Source organism: Neofelis nebulosa, chromosome 3, assembly GCF_028018385.1.
Source record: "Neofelis nebulosa isolate mNeoNeb1 chromosome 3, mNeoNeb1.pri, whole genome shotgun sequence".
Classification (NCBI taxonomy): domain Eukaryota; kingdom Metazoa; phylum Chordata; class Mammalia; order Carnivora; family Felidae; genus Neofelis; species Neofelis nebulosa.
In genome coordinates, this window is record NC_080784.1 from 93,426,160 (window position 1) to 93,445,247 (window position 19,088).

The window sequence follows — 19,088 nt, forward strand, 5'->3', positions numbered from 1 at the left end:
TGTGCTCTTTCTCAAAAAAAATAAATAAATAGACATTTATAAAATATATTTTAGAAAAGATAAGGCAAAAAACAAAAGACTAGAAAACATGGGAAGGAGAAAGAGTCTACAGTTGGGGAAATTGTTTTGTTATGACCCTTCTGGAAAAAAATAGAATGTTATATCTCATTCAGGCTATGAGTCTGTACCTTTGTCTATTCTATCATTTTATTGATCCATTTGTCAAAAGAAGGGAAGTATAATACTTCTTATACCATGGACATATTTTGACAAGACTGAAATTTAGCGTCATTGATTTTACACAGTTGGTGGTCACCTCATTCACCTGCAGTCACATGTAGCCCTTGGCTTCTCCTCTTTTGCCTGCTATTAGTTTTTATTTGTCTATATGACTTAGAGTTTGTATCAGTCATGAAAAAGACAAAAGAACATTATTTGTAGTCATTTTGAATATAAATATTAATGTATGTAAAAGATAAAAGGTAAAAAGAGATGAAATATTTTAGTTTGATAGCTCTGGGTGCTTTTTGAGAGCTTATAATTTTGAACAGTAAATTCTTTTTTTTATTATTTTTTAATGTTTATTTTTGAAAGAGAGGGAGAGGGTGCCTGTGGAAGCGGGGGAGGGGCAGAGAGAGAGGGAAACACAGAATCCAAAGTAGACTCCAGGCTCTGACCTGTCATCACAGAGCCCGACACAGGGTGCAAACCCAGCAGCCGTGAGATCATGACCTGAGCTGAAGTCAGGTGCTTAACTGACTGAACCACCCAGGTGCCCCTTGAAGAGTAAATGCTATTGAAGTGGAACGAAATCCACAATAAAATTACATGTGATAAGCTGAACTATAGACTTTTTTGAATCTTGGTATTAAGAAAACTAATTGAATCATAACTTTAAGCATACAGTTTGCCATTTTAATTTTTTTTAATGTTTTATTTATTTTTGAGACAGGGAGAGACAGAGCATGAACAGGGGAGGGTCAGAGAGAGGGAGACACAGAATCTGAAACAGGCTCCAGGCTCTGAGCTGTCAGCACAGAGCCCGACGTGGGGCTCGAACTCACGGACCGCAAGATCATGACCTGAGCCGAAGTCGGCCGCTTAACCAACTGAGCCACCCAGGCACCCCATACAGTTTGCCATCTTAGAATGGAACAGTATTTCCATTATGCATTTTGTACGTGAAAGCATAAATTATGAGGATATAGTGGGATATTTAATTTTTTAACAAGATTATTGACTGTTTAGGATATATTTTAAAATGATTAGTGTTTATATCAACTTCTCTCTTTTTTCTTTTTCTCTACAAGAATTTCATTGAAAACCTATGCTGTCGATGAGAATTCAGTAAATTGATGTTTAAAAGATAATCATCTTTAGTTTACTCATTCATACATTTCAACAGAGTAAGAATATTTTTATTGAAGTCCATAAATCTGAAATAATGTCTTTCACATATGCATATTATAAGTCAAATTAATTTCTGATTGTCTGAATGAATATTTTGCCTAGATTCTTCTAGTTACTTTCCCTTGAAAATTACTAGCCAATATATTATTTATCAACTCAGGAAGTGGTATTAACATAAATGCATCTTTTTATTTCCCTGATAATTTGGTATAAGTAGGGTTATACACAGGCACACATGCACAAAAAGACATATTATGTGGAAGATATTTGATTTAAAAATATTATTAAATAGAATGTTTTATTGAAATAGCATTCACATCATCATTGGAACAAAAATCTGATGCCTTTATAAATGCTTTTTAAACTTAATTTGTTGGTGCTGAGAGAACGGGACAGCAACATACAGAAGGTTGAAACTAGACCACTTTCTCACACCATTCACAAAAATAAACTCAAAATGGGTAAAGGACTTGAATGAGAGACAGGAAAACATCAAAACTTTAGAGGAGAAAGCAGGAAAAGACCTCTCTGACCTCAGCCGTAGCAATTTCTTACTTGACACATCCCCAAAGGCAAGGGAATTAAAAGCAAAAATGAATTACTGGGACCTCATGAAGATAAAAAGCTTCTGCACAGCAAAGGAAACAACCAACAAAACTAAAAGGCAACCATCAGAATGGGAAAAGATATTTGCAAATGACATATCGGACAAAGGGCTAGTATCCACAATCTATAAAGAGCTCACCAAACTCCACACCCGAAAAACAAATAACCCAGTGAAGAAATGGGCAGAAAACATGAATAGACACTTCTCTAAAGAAGACGTCCAGATGGCCAACAGGCACATGAAAAGATGCTCAACGTTGCTCCTCATCAGGGAAATACAAATCAAAACCACACTCAGATATCACCTCACGCCAGAGTGGCCAAAATGAACAAATCAGGAGACTATAGATGCTGGCAAGGATGTGGAGAAACGGGAACCCTCTTGCACTGTTGGTGGGAATGCAAACTGGTGCAGCCACTCTGGAAAAAAGTTTGGAGGTTCCTCAAAACATTAAAAATAGACCTACCCTATGACCCAGCATTAGCACTGCTAAGAATTTACCCAAGGGATACAGGAGTACTGATGCATAGGGGCACTTGTACCCCAATGTTTATAGCAGCACTCTCAACAATAGCCAAATTATGGAAAGAGCCGAAATGTCCGTCAACTGATGAATGGATAAAGAAATTGTGGTTTATATACATAATGGAGTACTACGTGGCAATGAGAAAGAATGAAATATGGCCCTTTGTAGCAACATGGATGGAACTGGAGAGTGTGATGCTAAGTGAAATAAGCCATACAGAGAAAGACAGATACCATATGGTTTCACTCTTATGTGGATCCTGAGAAACTTTACAGAAACCCATGGGGGAGGGGAAGGAAAAAAAAAGAGGTTAGAGTGGGAGAGAGCCAAAGCATAAGAGACTCTTAAAAACTGAGAACAAACTGAGGGTTGATGGGGGGGGTGGGATGGAGGGGAGGGTGGGTGATGGGTATTGAGGAGGGCACCTTTTGGGATGAGCACTGGGTGTTGTATGGAAACCAATTTGAGAATAAATTTCAAAAAAAAAGAAATTTATTTTTAAATGTGAGAGAGAAAAAGCAAAAAATAAAATAAAATAAAATAAAATAAAATAAACTTAATTTGTTTTCCACATACAAAACACACATACACACACACATACACACCACACATACACACACACACACCAAACTTCGTCAAGATAAGCAATGAAAAACTAGGCAATATTAAGCTGGCTTTAGAATATAACCATAGGATAGCTCAGAGGTAATGAGACCACAGTCCATTTTTACAGTGATATTAACTAACTTTTATTTATTTTTTTTTATCTAAAATTTTTTTTTAGTGTTTATTTTTGAGACAGCGAGAGACAGAGCATGAACGGGGGAGGGTCAGAGAGAGAGGGAGACACAGAATCCGAAGCAGGCTCTAGGCTCTGAGTTGTCAGCACAGAGCCCGATGTGGGTCTCAAACCCACGGACCGTGAGATCATGACCTGAGCCGAAGTCGGACGCTTGACCGACTGAGCCACCAAGGCGCTGCAATATCAACTAACTTTTAAAAGTAGATCGTTCTATCCTAAATTATAAGAAAGGCGATGTTAAAATTTTACATTACCTTACTTTTTTCTAAATGACATGGTTTAGAAATTCACCTCTAAGAATGAAATTAAAGTAAAGGTATTGCTATTTTCTTATGTAATTCTTCTGTATGTTTTCTGGAGAAAAAAATCAAACATCTTTAGCCATTTCCTTTTTACATTAGAGCACACCAACATGAAATATGTAGCCACATTTAAAAATAGATGCACTTGCTCTCAAGCATGCTTTCCATTCCTTCTATCATGCTTTTGGGGGTCCTTAAAACCTAGTTTTATGTCCTTTTTCTTTATCTTGCACTCTAAACACTCATTCAAACAACTTTCTACACTTATTTGCAAATCACTCACAATCTAGAGTCCCCATTGATTTGAATACTTATATTCACCTCTCAAACTCACATACCTAAGACCAAGCCATAGATCCCTCATCCATCTCTAACTGCATAAGGTGTACAACCCCCTAACACACACACACACACACACACACACACACACACACAAACAGAACAAACTCTTTTCATGTTTCTTTTTTTTAAGTTTATTTTATTATTAACTTTTGAGAGAGAAAGAGAGCACAAGGCAGGGAGGGGCAAAGACAGAGAAGGAGACACAGAATCCAAAGCAGGATCCAGGCTCTGAGCTGTCAGGTCAGAGCCCAACGTGGGGCTTGAATTCACGAACAGTGAGATCACGACCTGAACCAAAGTCCGACACTCACTGACTGAGGCACCCAGCCGCCCCTCTTTTCATGTTTCAATTTTATTTAAAGACAGCATCCTCCATTCAGTCAGTCATGCAGTGAAACACACAGTCATCTTAGATAGCTCTCTTAGTCCCAAATAACAAAACCATCACTAAGTTTTATTTGTCTTACCTTTTTTTTTTTTTCTCTTGAAACTATTTGTTTCTCTCAGTTCTTGTTTTCATAAAACAAGTCTCAGGAAATATCATCTTTCACCTAGATTCTAAGAATAGTAAATTCCCTTTTCCCATCCCTCTGGCTTTCTTCTAAATCTTCACACCTCTTTCAGAAAGAGTTTTTTCTTTCAAAATCAAATCTGATCATGTTATTCCGTTAATTAAAACCCATCAGCAGCTTCCCATGGCTAAGAAAATTATAACCGAAATTAATGTGACCCCTAAGTTCTTTGTCTCCCCCAACATCCTCATCAACCATTGCTCCTTTCCTATCTGCACACTGACCTTTGGTCTCTTTTCCTTGCCATGTATGTTTTAATGTTTGCACACATCTGTCTGGGATGGTCTTTTCTTCCAGTCACCCACTAGATATAAGCATAAATGTAACTTTTTTCAAGGAAATTATTCTAGACTTCTTCACTTAAGTCTGTCCCTGGATTATTGACTTTCATAGAATCATGTATATACCACTTATTAGCATTTGTTATAGTTGCTTTTCTACGTGTTTATGAATAATTAATTAATCTTTATTCTCCATCATGTTATAAATACTGTGAGGATTAGACTGTGTTTATTTTTATTCACCAGCTGAAACTTGATTAAAGTAGCAATCAGGATGTTGTCTGGCACATGGTGCAGGCCTCTATAAGTAGTTTTTGACTGACTAATAGAATCAATGCATAGATTGTTAAATAAATCACATGACATGTAATCTCAACAAACTAGAAACAGTTTGTGTTAGTTATAATTACTAAGATGACAAGAGCAAATTTCTAATAAATAGTCAATAATTGTCTCTCATAAAACAGATACTACAGTGGGATATGTACCGTAGTATATTCAGAGTTGGAAAAAATAGTGTCATTATTATTTTTATATTTTTTAGAAATAACTATTGAACAGTAATGGATGAATGCAAAACTGTCACATTGTTTTTTTCTTGTATATTAATCTGCTATGGTAAAGTAAAAACAATCAACCTAGCAACTCTTTATATGTCTTTCAGAAATGATTTGCTTGCTCTTTGCAAATGCTAATTTTGTCAAATTGATTTACATTAAGTTTTGTATTTTTAAAATTATCTATAGCACACCATATCGCATTAGGTTGTTATGAGAACTACATGAGATACATACAAAAATGTTTAACATAGAAAACATTTAAGTTCATAATTATTAGTTTAATGAGATGGATGCTTAAGTATATTATGGCAATGTAACACAAAAGTGTTACACATACTGGGAACTCAATATATATAAATTTAATTAGTATCTTCTAGGCTCATATATTTCACACAAGCTATCATGTATCTGAGTAGGGTTTTCACAATAGGAATAGGAAAAATAGGAATATTATTATATGGTATGTTGAAAAGATGCTCAACTTCTCTGTGTTCCATATGCTTCCCATATACTTCCTTTCTAGTTCCAAATAACTCTATTGTGTCCAGTCTTACAAAAAATATTTTATTCTCAATATATCTCTAGACAATGAAAATATGTTTCCTGGCTGTCTGGTTAAATAATAGAACTCTTCAGTCAATGTCTTTGATAAGTTGGTTTCACTAAGCATTTCTTCAGTTTAGCATTTTTATGAAAAAAATAACTATTTCTTTTAACAACTACTTATTAAGATATTAGAATTTGTTCTATAAATTTCAAATGTAGTATGGAAAGAAAATAAATTAGCAACAAGAGGCAATGTTTTAGGTCCAGAAGTTGTGGATCACAAGGAAGGCTTTGTGAAACACTGGACAATTTTTCTTAGAGCAAGTCTAAAATTCAACTTCAGTTTTGTTATCTATCTTCATTGTAATAACCACAGATGTACTTCTGGATCTCTTAAAGTGCTCATGAAAAAAAAAAAAAGGAAATAGGATGGTTTTTATATAAATTATCTTAGTTCTTAAGCAATAGGACCAGTCTTTAAGTCTGTTTCTCAATATCTTAAAGATTTTAAGTAATATTATACAGCTTAATCCAATTTTTATTGACGTTGTCATTACACCAGGTTTTTCAGAAAATTGTGTTTTGTTTTTTTTTCTGCACTCTGGTAGGAAACAATAAACTAGATTGTCAGTCTTAATTTGTCAAGTTACAGGGCAGATGAATTAGTTTCTGTTTGCCAAAATATGATCATTTAAAATGTGAAAGAAAAACTCAAAACCTCAAAACAAAACTTCTATTATGTGTATCAAATTATTTGAAACCTTAAAAATAATTTGGTACACATTATAGAAGACTAAAATTCTTAAAACTTCGGACTATGAATTATTGAAATTAAAGGTTGTCTTTCTTTCCCATTCCTAGTCCCCATTCCTCATCAGATATTACTACTTTTCTGTCAGATTCATGTTATTTTACAAATCACGGGGACCTGGTTGGCTCAGGTGGTTGAGCGTCCAACTTTGGCCCTGGGCATGATCTCCCAGTTCGTGGGTTCGATCCTTACATAGGGCTCCCTGCTGTCAGCCTGTCAGTGCAGAGTCTGTTTCAGATCCTCGGTCCCCTTCTCTCTGCCCCTCCCCCATGTATGCTCTCCCCAAAATAAATAAATATTAAAAATAATAAAATAAAAATCATAAGTTGTTTTTATTTGGCAAAAGAGTAGAAGAGAAAGGCAGAATATTTTTTTTTTCCTTTGGTGGGAGCTGGCAGAGTTTTGTTTATGACAGTGTGAAATACTGCTTCATAGAGGAAAGCTTTAATTGTGATTTTTGGTGGGAGAACTCAGGGTTTGCGGCTGGACTTTTACTTGCAAGAAACAGAAAATGACTCTGGCTAACACAAGTAGAAAAGGAAACCATTGGAGTATAGCTGGGGCTCATAGAATTATTCAAATGACCAGAAAATTGGCACATGGAAAAGCCAGGGGGTGAAGCAATGACAAGCACAACCAAAGCCACCACAATGAAGTAGTGTCAGAAGACTTGTGCTGCTTGCACATCTGCCCTGAACACCCAGGACCACCACCCACATAGCCAGGCACCGGATCATCATCTGATGCTTGACATGAACCTGATGTCACTACTGAATCCAGAGAAGGTCCACTATATACTTGTACCAAGATTCTAAATCCCAGGCTGGAATATCTGCTAATGTTGAACATAGTGCGTATTCTTGCTAATCAGAATCAGGAAAAGGATACCTACCTGGCTTTTATTATGTAATGCAGATCACTATCTGCCAACCAAATTGACATCCTGGAATAGGAAAAACATTTATTTGTTTTTATTTTATTTTATTTTATTTTATTTTATTTTATTTTGAGAGAGAGAGTGTGTGGGAGGGGCAGAGAGAGAGAGGGGGAGAGAGAGAATCCCAAGCAGACTCTGTACTGTCAATGCAGATACAAACCGAGAAATCGTGACCTGAGCTAGAATCGAGAGTCAGAGGCTTAATCAACTGAGCCACCCAGATGCCCCTAAGAAAACCATTTAAATGCTGTGTAACTAAAATGCAAAATAGCCACTGGGCCACTATCATTAAGACTTGAGTTTTCTTCTAAGGTCTTCTAGAAACCTTTGGTCTGGCTATATTTGCTGCTGAAATATTTACAGCAAACTCATACATTGAGTTTAACAACAGACCTTTGCTATACTTCCAAACCAAACTCTGTTTAAGACTCCAAAATGAAGTATCCCATGACATATCTCTCCTATAGATACAGATACTTTCCAAATGTTGCTTGGGGACAATGCGCAGGGGTTCACTACTCATTGAAAATGTCAACTCCTGGGGTGCCTGGGTGGCGCAGTTGGTTAAGCTTCCGACTTCAGCTAAAGTCATGATCTTGCAGTTTGTGAGTTCAAGCCCTGCTTTGGGGCTCTGATTACTCAGAGCCTGGAGCCTGCTTCTGATTCTGTGTCTCCCTCTCTTTCTGCCTCTCCCCAGTCATGCTCTGTCGCTTTCTCTCAAAAATAAGTAAACATTAAAAGAAAAGATAAAAAAAAAAAAAGAAAATGTAAACCCCTTTGTGACTCCAGTCTCAGTAATTCCAACAGTCACTCTCATGGTGGGTTGTCTTGCGTGTTGTCTTTCCTGATCCTCATCAAATCAATAAATAACGCCTAGATTTACTCAGTTGCTCTTGACATAAACTGGTACATGTTTTGTGACATTCCCACTGATCTTTCATAAATTGTCTCCTCCAATCTTTCATAAATTGTCTTCAGTACAGCTCCATCTTCCAGATGTCCTGGGTGTCAGCTTTCAGGAAGTCTTCCGAAAAAAAATATTAAAATAAAGATATCTCACTGGCCTCTTATCAGAGAAAGACTCAGGACTCAGAAATAGGGTATATTTAGGTTGAGAAAGGAAGCTGTTATTTTTCATTCTTGGTAAAAACAGGATGCAAATTAATTTATCATGAAGTCATACTGATTCCCCCTTTGAAGCTCTAAGGCTTTTTGTTTTGGTTTGGTTTGATTTTGGTTTTGGATTTGGTTTCTTTTCCCCTGCAAACCGTAGGGCCCCTCGCTGCTCACCAGCTGGGCAGCAGCACTGCATGTAGGCATGCATGATGGAGACCTACCTACTAGATTTTAGCCTGGTTGTTTTTGCCACACAATCTGAGCCCCAGCTGTGAAGGGTGAAAGATGAAGCAGCTGAAAGCTGAATCTACGCCTTTTAGTACCAGTGTAGCTTCTCGTCTTTTCATTTATTTTACTATTTATTTAGCTATTTGGTTGAGATCTACGATAGAATTAATTTTCTTATAGAACTTTGAAGATACCACTCTGGCACCTTCCCTTACAAGGTTCATGATAATCAATCTTACTCTTTTGAAGGTGCTCCATCTTTTCTCCAGCTGTTTTAGAGTTTATTTTTGACCTTCATTTTTGGCACTAAGGTTATTGTATGTGTAGATTTTTCATAGTTATCATTCTTGGGACCTTTTGAGTTTCCTGACTCTTTCTAACCACAAGGCAAAGTGTTTAGCAGGATTTTCTTTATTTTTGTCCTTAAAGTAACTTTTTACTGCCACACTGATGAATTTTTCGAAAGGTTTCCTCTTTCTGTTTATCAGCTGCAGATGTTGGAAGACCCGTCCTAGATCTTGTCCATATCACTTTGCAGTAGTACCAGTTTTAAGATGCTGTCCCAATTATTCGATTGGTTATAGGTAGGATGTCGTGCGTGACTTCCTACTTCAAGACTGCTGGAAACACAGATCTCTTGTCACATAGTTACAGCATAACAGGATATTTAGGTGGTTTGGACGTGATGATTCAGTGGGAATGTCACAAAACACGTACCAGTTTATGTCAAGAGCAACTGAGTAAATCTAGGCGTTATTTATTGATTTGATGAGGATCAGGAAAGACAACACGCAGGGGGAAGGACTGTTGTAGAAGTGTACGTAAGTGATGCCTTGCCGAACTCTAAGTCTTGCTACTCAGCTGCGCAAATAACTTCATCTTGATTTTCTTTTTTTAACTGTCATGACTGTACTTTCCCTGCTGCTCTTCCATTTGGATTACAATGAATGATTAAAAAAAAATGAGGATAATCAACATCTTTATATTAGGGCTTCCTCTTCCTAACCAAGAACATGAATTATATTTTAACTTTTACAGTTCCTTTTATATAATTGAGCAAAGTTTTGTGAAATACATAATAAAAAATACTATTTACATGTGTGTTTTATTTCTTTCTCAATATTTTATGTTTTGGGTTGCTATTTCAAATGGCTTTCATTGAGTCATATATACATGTGTTCAGTGTGTATGGATGAATGTCTATGTGTGTAAAGGTCTAGCTAGCTAGGATATATTAAATATGTTAAAACTCCTTCCTATAGGTATATAAAAATAGAGTTGAATTTTCATCTTAATCTCATATTGGTATATTCACATATATATTCCCATGTTTTATCAGGAAATTATCTGGATTCCATAAGGAGGCACCATGTATCATCAGAGAACAAGAATATTTTTTTTCTTTAATTCTACTTATGTGTTTTAATTTCTTAAATCATCTGGGTTTTTTGTTTTGTTTTCCTTTGCTTTTTTTTTTTTTTTGGCTTCTATATTTGCTAAGTTCTTTAGTAATTGTGGAGTAGAGTTAGTGAAAACATACATCCTTATTCTCGCTTTTCACAAATTGTTCCATCGATTTTTCTCATTATGGTGTACAGACATACTTTATTTTATTGTGCTTCACAGGTACTTCAATTTTACACATTGAGAGTTTGTGGGAACCCTGTATCGAGCAAGTTTACCAATATCATTTTTGCCACATTTGGTCACTTCAGACCTCTGTGTCATATTTTGGTAATTCTTGCAATATTTCAAACTTCTCTATTATTTTTTAAAGGTTTATTTATTTTGAGAGAGAGAGAGAAAGAAACAGAGAGAGAGAGAGACAGGGAGCACAAGCAGGGGAAGAACAGAGAGAGAAGGAAAAAAGAGAATCTCAAGCAGGCTCTGCGCTGTCAGCATGGAGCCCAACATGGGGCTCAAGCCTATGAACAATGAAATCATGGCCTGAGCCGAAATCAAAAGCTGGACACCTAACTGACCCAGCCACCCAGGCACCCAAAACTTTTCTATTATTATTATTTTATGATGATCTGTGATCAGTGACCTTTGATGTTACTATGGTAATTGAAGATTCCACACACTGCATCCATATAGTAGCAAACTCAATCAATAAATGTTGTGTGTGTCTTGACTGATCCACCAACAAACCATCACCACTTCTCTCTCCCTCTCCTCAGGGTTCCCTATTCTGTGAAACACAATAATAATTGAAATTAGGACAATGAATAATCCAACAGTGTCTTCTAAGTGTTCAGGTGAAAAGAAGAGTTGCATGTTTCTCACTGTAAATCAAGAGCTAGTGAGGAACACAGGTTGAAAGTGAGGATAACCTGAAAGCTGGCCTTCTTATACCAAGTTAATCAAGTTGTGAATGTGAAGGAGAAGTTCTCAAAGGAAATTAAAAGAGCTATTCCAGTGAATACATGAATTACAAGAAATCAAAACAACCTTGTTGCTGGAGAAAGTTTTAGTGGTCTGGATAGAAGTTAAAACCAGCCACAGAGTTCCCTTAAGCCAAAGCCTAATCCAAAGCAAAGCCCTACCTCTCTTCAATTCTGTGACAGCTGAGAGAGTTGAGAAAGCTGTAGTAGAAGAATTTGAAGCTAGCAGAGGCTTGTTCATGAGGTTTAAGGAAAGAAGTCATCTCCATAACATCAAAGTGCAAGGTCAACTGTAAATGCTTATGGAGAACCTGCAGCAAGTTTTCCAAATGATCTAGTGAAGATCACTAGATCACTAGATCACTAGATCTAGTGAAGATCAGTAATTAGGTTGGCTATACTAAACAACAAATTTTCACTGTAGACAAAAAAGCCTTCTTTTGGAAGAAGATGCCATCTAGGACTCTCATGGTTAGAGAGAAGTCAATGCCTGGCCTCAAGGCTTCAAAGAGAGACAAACAAGATTCTTGTTAGAGGCTACTGCTGCTGGTTAACTGTAAGTTGAAGCCAGTGCTCATTTACCACCTGAAAACCCTAGTGCCCTTAAAAATTATGCTCAATCTACTCTGCTTGTGTTCTATCAATGGAAAAACAAAGCCTGGATGACAGCAGTGGTTACTGGTTTACAGCAAACATTGTTTACTGAATAGTTTAAGCCCACTGTTAAGACATAATGTTGGGGGGAAAAAAGATTCCTTTTAAATATATATAACTGTTCATAGACAAGAACATTGTCACCCAAAAGCTCTAATGGAGATGTGCAATGAGATTAATGTATTTTCATGCCTGCTAACACAACATACATTTTGAAGTCCATAGATCAGGGAGTCATTTTTACTTTCAAGTCTCATGATTTAAAAAATGTGTTTTGTAAGGCTATAGCTGCCACACAAGGTGATTCCTCTGATGGATCTGGACAAAGTAAATTGAAAACCTATTGGAAAGAATTCACCACACTAGATACTAGGAAGAACATTGGTGATTCATGAGAAGAGATCAAAATATCAATGTCACCAGGAGCTTTGAAGGAGTCGATTCAAACTCTCATGTATGACTTTGAGGTACTCAAGACTTCAGCAGAAACAGTTACTGTACATGTGGTGGAAATAGAGAACTAGAATTAGAAGATCCTAAAGATGGAATTGAATCACTGCAAACTCATAATACAACATGAACAGATGAGAATTGTTTTCTTATGGATGAACAAAGAAAGTAAGTGGTTTTTTGAGATGAAAGCTACTCCCAGTGAAGATGCTGTTGAAATGACAACAAAGAATTCAGAATATTATATAAACTTAGTTGATAAAGCAGGGAGCAGGGTTTGACAGAATTGACTCTAATTTTGAAAGTCATTCTACTGTAGATCAAATATTATCAAGTAGCATCACATGCTGCAGAAAAACTGTTCCTGAAAGAGTCAATTGATGTGGCAAACTTCCTTGTTGTGTTATTTCAAAAAAAATTATCATAGCATCACACTATCCTTCAGCAACCACCAACCTCATCAATCAACAACCATCAACTGTAAGGCCAGACCCTCCACCAGCAAGATTACTACTCACTGAGAACTCAGATGATAGTTAGACTTTTTTTTGCAATAAAGTATTTTTAGTTAAGGTGTCTTCACTGTTTTGTTAGACATAATGGTCTTGCACACTTAATAAGCTATAGTATAGTATAAATGTAACTTTAATATGCACTAGGGAAACCAGAAAATTCTTTTTAACATGCTTTGTTTTGCTATTTGCTTTACAGAGGTGATCTAGGACCAAACTCTCAATTCTCCCAAGGTATACCTGTATTATGAATGTTTTCTTTCTTTCTTTCTTTTCTTTTTTTTTCCAATATCTTCCCAATAATGAATGACCCTTATTTCATCCAGTTATTGAATCTTTAATTCCAATGATTGCATTTTAGACGTTTACTATTCTACTTAACTCTTGTTCATGTTTTTTTTTTACCAATTTTGATAATTTTTTATTCCTTCTTCATGTTTGCAATCCCCTCTTTTTTATCTTTACATATTAGACATCATTATTTTATATGCAGCATTTTATGGAGCTAATATATTAAGTTCTTATGGTTATGATGTCTCGTATGGTTTACTAAATTGTTCATATTGAAATTATGCATTGTGTGTATATACCAATCTGTATCTATATCTATATCATCTATATATTCCTGGTATCTTTCCTTTAATATATAATTGTTATATTTTATACAAATCTGTTTCCATGCTACCTTCAGCTAAAAGTGACCCACTCTTCATGTAAAAATGTGATTTTAAATTTATTTCCTTTACTTTGTTAATTCACTAGGAACTTACTGTAGCATCGACATTCTAACCTGGTGAGAGTTTAAGTAATGTTATCTAGCTTCCATTATCTTAGAGATGTCCTCTTAATATGAACCTTGCTTTTTCAAAATTAACATGCATGTGTAGATTTAAAATAGAAATGAATTGCCATTATAAGCAATTCTTTAAGAAACAAACATAGATAAAGAACTAATTCAGTCCTATTCTTTGGCTTCTTCATTATGACTGCAATTTAGAGTAGAATTGTATGTTCCCACATGCCTCAGAGCACTAAATGTGGTTAGCGTGGGTAAAATTTAGCTACCTGAAAAAAATGTTTTATATAAAATCAAGGGCACTGGCTAAAAAGAGATCTTCATGGTCCTAGAAAATATCTCTCTAACAAGCCTCTAAGATAACCAACAATAAGCAGAGAGAAGCGAAGAGAGGAAGGTGACATTTTGTTAAATGCAACATGGGCATCTTAATCATAATATTAAAAACATTATTTTCTAGTAAAATCATTTGCATTTGTCAAATGCCTTACCATCTCTTCCTCTAACTGATAACTTTTAAATGTATTGCATACACTTATGTGTTTGCATTTATTTTTGCATTTTTCTTTAGTAAATTATAAGTAAATGTTTTTGAATATGTATATGTATGATATATGCATTTATATGTTTATGTGTATATATAGACATGTGCTTATTATATTACAGATATATATCCTAAAATTATATATATATTCGTTTTGAAGAATTGAAGTTGGTACAGGCTAAAACCAAAATTTGAACACAGGCATATCTGCATCTCTATATCCAGGTGTATATCTACATCTATATCTGTATCTTTATCTTTGCATGCACCAATTATTTTACTGTGGAAAAGCTGTTTTCCATTATGAATCTCAGATTTTAGAACTTTAAATGAAAATAATGAAAAAAGAGAAAATAATGACAAAATTATTTATTGTGCATGGTGGTTGGTAGATTTAAAGAACACCATACAATTAAGTGTAGAAACACAAGGAAACAGTCAAGAATTACCATAGCACTATAAAGATATTACTTTTCATTCAAAGAGTGATAGACTGAGATGCTATACAACCAGAATCTGACATGCATAGTGTTTAAGGACTATTACACCGTTACAGAATGAAGTACTGACAACATTGAAAAGCTTTGAATTTCCAGTCCCTTTTTATATCACTGACCTAGGATGACATTACTCAGGACATGTTTCTTGATGATTGCCATTTAGAAAGATAGGCTGTGCTTCTTGGATGAATAATTCCTCTTTGAAGCACTAATATGCACTTGAATGTGCGGTTAGTTAATATCAGTATGTGTTAGAGCACTAAGGTTTAGAAAAACACCCCACTGAAATCAAATAAAATCTACCTGATTTATGGGCCAGACAGTTAAATAAGACTCACAATGATTTTAGCAGCTTTACTGGTGCTCAGATTTACAGACAATTGAATTTCTACAGCAGAATCTTCCTGACAATAAAATTTAGTGATAAAGTAGGAAACATTGTTAGCACTAAGGAGGAAATTGTTAAGAAGAAGAGAAATTGATATTTGTTATGGCAGCAACAAAAAGATTCAGTGTGAGTACAGTAAGGTTAGTTATCCAGGGAGATAGAAAAAGGGCTTAAAATAAATGTTTAGATTGACATTAATCTTGCAGAAACAGAGGGTAGAAAATGACCTGGGGATAGCACAGTAATTAATAGTCTGAAATTAAAAGTTCAGGGTCTAGCAGGTATAATAAAAGAAAGTAAAATCCCACGGTACATATATTTTTTTAAAAGGTAATTAAAAATCAAGTAGATAATAGACCTTGTTCACAGAGCATACCAGTACTAATCACTATTTCAATATTAAACTGAATTGAAGTATTGTTCCTTTTTTCCTTCCCACAAAGCTAAAATCTTAAAAGGTAGTGTTAAATAATCATCAGAAATGTGTAGAATAAAAATGCAACACACATTGACCGGGAGTCATTAAGAACTATTTCTGAGAATACTATGCCATGCTAAGTGAAGGTTAACTTTTGAGTTCAGATATTTTTAAAACTTTTTAACGTTTATTTATTTTTGAGAGAGAGAGAGACAGACTGTAAGTGGGGAAGGGGCAGAGAGAGAGGGAGACCCAGAATCTGAAGCAGGCTCCAGGCTCTGAGCTGTCAGCACAGAGCCTGAAATGGGGCTTGAACCCATGAAACGCTAGATGGAGACCTGAGCCAAAGTCAGAGGCTTAACCACCCAGGTGCTCCTCAGATGTATATTTTTTTGGATGTGCATTATGAAAGCCTCCAATAACCATGTTATTATTCTAAAAGTATAGTGACCATGTTTGAAGGTTTAGAAACATATGTCAAAATTTATTTTAGTTGAATACAAAAATTGTTTTTTCTTGAGTATTTATCATGAAAGCACCTTAACTAAGTAGTATGGTCTTTGCATTCTTTAAACTTGGTGGATACTTATCTGATAAAGTCTACTCCTACTTTAATTATAAGTTAAACATAAACAGTTTAGAGATCCAAATTATAGTTACCCTAAGATAATTATATACTTGTGATAGATATTTAATTTGGGTCTGAAAATATGTCTTAAAAACACATATTCAGGGGCACCTGGGTGACTCAGTCAGTTGAACAGCAGACTCTTAACTTCGGCTCATGTCATGGTGTCATGGGCGTGGGATCAAACCCCACATCAGGCTCTGTACTTGCAATGCGGAGCCTGCTTGGAATTGTGTCTCTCCTCTCTCTTCCCCTCCCCTGCTCACTCGCTCTCTCTGCCCCTCAAAATAAATAAATAAACATTTAAGAAAACCACATATTCACTTCATCAAATATTTATTGTATACGTATATCACAAACACCAGGTAGTTTGACAGTGCACAAGTGAAAAAGGCCTAATTCTAGCTCTTTTCTTTTTAAACGTTTATTTTTTTGAGACAGAGAGAGAGCAGACAGGGGAGGGTCAGAGAGAGACGGAGGCACAGAATCCGAAACAGGCTCCAGGCTCTGAGCTGTCCGCACAGAGCCGGACCTGAGGCTCGAACTCGCGGACACTGAGATCATGACGCAAGCCGAAGTCCCGGCGCACAACCAACTGAGCCAGCCAGGCGCCTCTAGTTCTTGCTCTTTAAAAGACTTTTCAAGAGTGAATGAAGCCGACATTAAGCATTTTCATTGAGAAGGAAACCCTAGTGGCAAAGCAGGGAGGGCACAGGCTTTAATGCTGGAGCGATCTAATTTCTGAATTCTTGCTGAGCCCTTTGTACATGACAAGTTTCGTTGATTACTTAAAAACTCTGAGCTTCACTCTTTTCTTTTGTAAACTAGTGGTCATGCCTGTCTTAGGATATTAATATCTGTAAACTGTACATGTAATAGGCATCCAATAAGTGCTTTTTCTTGCTGGTTTTGTGGGGGTTTTTTGGGGGGAGAAGGGGGTGAGAGTCTGATATGTAATTTCCATGACCTTTTTTGGGGTCATTTTTCATTATCAGAAGCTATTTTATTTATTTTATTTAAAAAAATTTTTTTTAATGTTTATTTATTTTTGAGACAGAAAGAGACAGAGCATGAGCAGGGGAGGGCCAGAGAGACAGGGAGACACAGAATCCAAGCAGGCTCCAGGCTCTGAGCTGTCAGCACAGAGCCCGACGTGGGGCTTGAACTCATGAACTGTGAGATCATGACCTGAGCTGAAGTCGGCCGCTTAACCGACTGAGACACCCAGGCGCCCCTATCAGAAGCTATTTTAAAAATAAAGCCACACAATATAGTCTCCATTTAATTTTCTTCCCATTTGCAGCATGACACAATCTTCCAGTCACTTATATTATCTGGTATGAAATAGTTTGTTATTAAATTAAAGTATATTTATTAAATATTTGCCCAAGTCTCCCAGGGCCTCCATACTACTTATAATATGTGGAATCACAAAGAATGCACAGAAGAAACACTTAGAGAAAAGTGCATGTCCATATACTGGATACAGCTTCAACAGATGTGTTAGGAGGAATAAATCTAAGAAACCACAGGAAGAGATTATTGGAATCCATTCCATAGCAAATATTTTATGATGTAAGCTTTGAACTGAACTTTGAATAGTAAAAGAAATGTAGCTTCAGACGAAACAGTACAAAGATGAATATTATTATAAATGTTTCCCTTGCTTTTACATTTGTAATTATCACATATTGATTACATGGTTTCTTTTTTGTATGATTGCTTTGAGGCACAAAATTGTATTTCTTGCCAGGCTGTTTGAATCTATGTTTTTACTATCTAGTAATTAGATCTGAAGAGAAATTACATTAAAAATGCCACTGTGATTATGGGTTGGAAGAGGATTAAATAAAATGACAGAGTTACAATAAAATTTGGCTATTTCTTGGGGTTTAAGTTCTATGTTTTCTATATAAATATACCAGGATGTTTTATTAAATGCTGTAGCAAATAAATCTATGTTTCCTAACAAAGTGTTAATTTTTGTGTTCTTCTATATCTTCTGAACTTTCATTTCTTCAGTATTTAGTGATCTGCACTTAGTTTGTATGTTTGTTTTGTTTTTCTCCTACTCTCCGAATGAAGTGATAAGTAGATGGAAATGTTCATAAAAATTGTGGTTACCCATAGTAACAAGTATTTCGAGCAATTATGAACTGTTTTGAAAGGTGAAACTCGTAATTCTCTCCTAAACAAGCAGATTTAATTGAAGTTAAAAATGCTAAAACAGCGGATTTTTCCATGAAAAGAACACTTTATTTTCCATCTTTCAAAGAGTCAGGAATGTTTAAAGGCAATGGCAAGCACTGAAAATGTAAGAAAAAATATAAACCTTGTAACCTCAAAATAGTTGTATAGGGCTTTCACCTCAAGGAAGCAAAACGGTAATATAGAGTATAGATACAAAGAACACGGTAAATGTTTTATTTGCTGAATTTAGTATTTGATTTTTGTCTTTAAGTTGAGTAACATGTGCAAACTTACATGTTGTGTAGCATTAAACTAAATTGCATTCGTTTAACTAGCCATTTTCTATTTAAATTACTGCTTTCCAAAAGAGCTGCCAAAGAGCAGCAAAAGAATAAACTCAGAGATGGTGTTGAAAAACAGAGCATACAACTCAAAATAAAATAAAATTAAAATAAAATAAAATAATAAAATAAAATGAAAAGTACCTCTCAATTTAGAAATATTTTGTCCATAATTTTGCAAATTAGTTTCATGTCAATTTATAGATAAAAGCAATACATTTGTGCTTGCTCTATTCTGCAAAA